This window comes from Muntiacus reevesi, chromosome 3 (assembly GCF_963930625.1).
Source record: "Muntiacus reevesi chromosome 3, mMunRee1.1, whole genome shotgun sequence".
NCBI lineage: Eukaryota > Metazoa > Chordata > Mammalia > Artiodactyla > Cervidae > Muntiacus > Muntiacus reevesi.
Window position 1 is genome coordinate 145,100,241 of NC_089251.1, and position 3,598 is coordinate 145,103,838.

A 3,598-nucleotide genomic window follows, 5' to 3' on the forward strand; every position below is an offset into this window, starting at 1 on the left:
GGAAATGTTGTGGGAAAAAAGTTATATTTACACCTACAAATATGATTACGAAATGAATTTTAGCTCATGTGTTGTTAAGGGTATATCCTGAGAATAGCGGAAATCAGTGAACAAATCCTCCTATAATAGCGAACACGGCTCCTATTGATAGTACGTAGTGAAAGTGTGCAACTACATAATATGTGTCGTGGAGAACAATGTCAAGAGAAGAGTTAGCAAGAACAATTCCGGTTAGGCCTCCAACTGTAAAGAGGAAAATAAAGCCTAGGGCTCATATCATAGCAGGTGATCATTTGATATTGCCTCCATGTAGTGTAGCCAATCAGCTAAAGACCTTTACTCCAGTTGGAATAGCAATAATCACGGTAGCTGATGTGAAGTAGGCTCGTGTGTCAACGTCTATTCCAACTGTGAACATGTGGTGGGCTCATACGATAAATCCTAAGAATCCAATTGATATTATGGCTCAGACCATTCCCATATACCCAAATGGTTCTTTTTTTCCTGAGTAATATGTTACGATGTGAGAAATTATACCAAAGCCGGGTAAGATAAGAATATATACTTCAGGGTGGCCAAAGAATCAGAACAGGTGTTGGTACAGAATAGGGTCTCCACCTCCTGCTGGGTCAAAGAAAGTTGTGTTTAAGTTTCGGTCTGTTAGTAGTATTGTAATTCCGGCTGCTAGTACGGGAAGTGAGAGAAGTAATAGCACGGCGGTAATTAGTACGGATCACACGAACAGGGGGGTTTGATATTGTGATATGGCAGGGGGTTTTATATTAATAATTGTTGTAATAAAGTTAATGGCCCCTAAAATTGAAGAGACACCTGCTAAGTGTAAAGAAAAAATGGTTAGATCTACTGAAGCTCCTGCATGGGCTAGATTACCAGCTAGAGGGGGATATACGGTTCAGCCTGTTCCTGCGCCAGCTTCAACTATAGATGATGCTAGAAGTAGTAGGAAAGAGGGTGGGAGAAGCCAGAAGCTTATGTTATTTATTCGAGGGAATGCTATGTCTGGAGCACCAATTATTAAAGGAACTAGTCAATTGCCGAATCCTCCAATTATAATGGGTATTACTATAAAGAAAATTATTACGAATGCATGTGCGGTTACAATTACGTTATAAATTTGGTCATCCCCAAGTAGGGTCCCTGGTTGACCCAGTTCAGCACGAATTAACAGGCTTAGGGCCGTTCCTACTATGCCTGCTCAGGCACCAAATAGTAAGTACAAGGTGCCGATGTCTTTGTGATTAGTTGAAAATAATCAGCGGTTAATGAACATAGGTAAGATGGCTGAGTGAAGCATTAGACTGTAAATCTAAAGATAGAGGTTTATAATCCTCTTTTTACCAGGTCCTGTGGTGAAATTTCATGTTGAATTGCAAATTCAAAGAAGCAGCTTCAAACTCTGCCGGGGCTTCTCCCGCCTTTTTTTCTTTGCGGCGGGAGAAGTAGATTGAAGCCAGTTGATTAGGGTGTTTAGCTGTTAACTAGCGTTAAAAGCTCTAGCGTTTTCAACTTCCCCTCTGGATTTTAATTTAGATTTTAAAGTTTTATTAAAAAAATTTTTTTTTCAAATAAAACTGGTTTTTTTTTTGGAAGCTTTTTATGACAATCCTCATTGAATGTGAAAATCCTATGCACTCCCTTAATAATACAGTATACTTCACTTATTAGCATTGTATTTTTTGCTTTATATAATAGTTTGAGAGATATAATTAACATATCATACAGCTCACCTATAGTTTTTCAGTATATTTACAGAGCTATACAATCATCACTCAATTTTAAAGCACTTTGATCACCCCCTGCAAAGAAACTTTGCCCTTTAATAGTCACTACTCATTTCCCCTCAATTCTCCAGCCCTAGTAGAATTCACTGAAGCAGTAGCCTACTAATCTATTTTCTGTATCTATAGACTTACCTATTCTGGATATGTCATTTAAACAGCATCATACTTTGCAACTGGCTTCTTTCACTTAGCATAATGTTTTCAAGTTTCATCCACCTTGTATGAGCACTTCATTCCTTCCCTTTTGTGTTTAATAACTTTTCTTTGTATTGCTATACCACTTTTGGTTATCCATTAGTCAGCTGATGCACATTTGAGTTGTTTTTCTTTTGCTACTATGACTGCTATGCACATTTGTGTACATATTTTTGTGTGAACACATGTCCTCAATTCCTTGGGTGTATATCTATTAGAATTACTGGGTTATGGTAATTTTATACATAACAGTTTGAGGAAGGCAGGAATTTTTTCAAATGAAGTGTTTTCCAAAGCACTTTATGCTCCCATTAAGTACAGTATAACAGTTCCAATTTCTTCCGAACTTATTTTTCTTTTTAATTATAGACATATATCCTAAAGGAACTGAAACGTTATCTCATTGTGGTTTTAATTTGCATTTCCAAGATGGCTAATGATGTTGAGCATCTTTTCATGTCCATTCGTATATCTTCTTTACAGAAAAAATTTTTTTTTTTACAGAAATTTCTATTCAGATAGTTTGTCCATTTTTAAATTGGATTGTCATTTAATTGTTGAATTATAATTGTTCTTTATGTATTCTAAACATTAGACCTTTATGAGATATATTATTTGCAAATATTTTCTATTTCTTAGATTGTCTTTTGATGAGGTCCATATTATTTATTTTTCTTTGATTGCTTGTGCCTGATTCAAAGTCAAGATTTATACCTATGTTTTCTCCAAAGTATTTTAAAGTTTAAGCTCTTATATTTAGGCCTTTGATTCATTTTAACTTTTCAAATGTTTTGAGTTAGTAATCCAAATTCATTCTTTTACATATGGATATCCAGTTGTCCAATTGTAACTTCTTTTTTATTCTGTTCATTTATTCTGGAATCTCAATTCAATTCCGCTTATTCATATCCTTAAGCTCTATGCTTTTGCCAGTAGGGCTAGTTTTGTTTTTTAAAAGGAACTCATGGAAAGATCATTCATTAACTCAAAACAACCAAGCCAAGGGTGGGAATCAGCTTCTTCGCACTACCAGTTTAAGAGCTAAAGATGCTCCTAAAGTTTCAGGAGCATCTTTTTCATCAGCAGCCATCAAAATCCCGCCCAATGCGATTATGTTGTTTGTTTGTTTTAAATTAAGGTCATTGTGTTTGGCCAGGGTTGGTTAACCGAAAGTGTTACCTCCAGGCTAAGAAACACTGATATTCAGTACGGTTTATTTAGGGAGGTAGGTGAGCAAGGCCAAAAGTAGACAATAGAAGTACTTTGGCTCAGCCTTCAGAAACGCGCAAGGTGTCGGCGGGAGGAGGCTGGCTGTCAGTACGGTTCCAAACAGACTGGGCACCGGGAACTTTTCCTCAAGGGATGGGCTCGGCCCGAGGCACAAGGCCTATCTCGGTGCTGCGGTCATTATTCATCTGTGCGACCACAACTAAGGCTCGCGTTCACTCCTCCAGCCTCCCGGGAGCACCTCCGCCGCCCCCCGCCGCCCCCCGCCGCCCCCCGCCGTCCCCCGCAGTCCCCCGCCGTCCCCCACTAGTTTTCCCGCGTCGCCTTTCCTCTTTTTTCTCTCCGTCCTCACTGCGCGTAGCGGAAGTGACGCA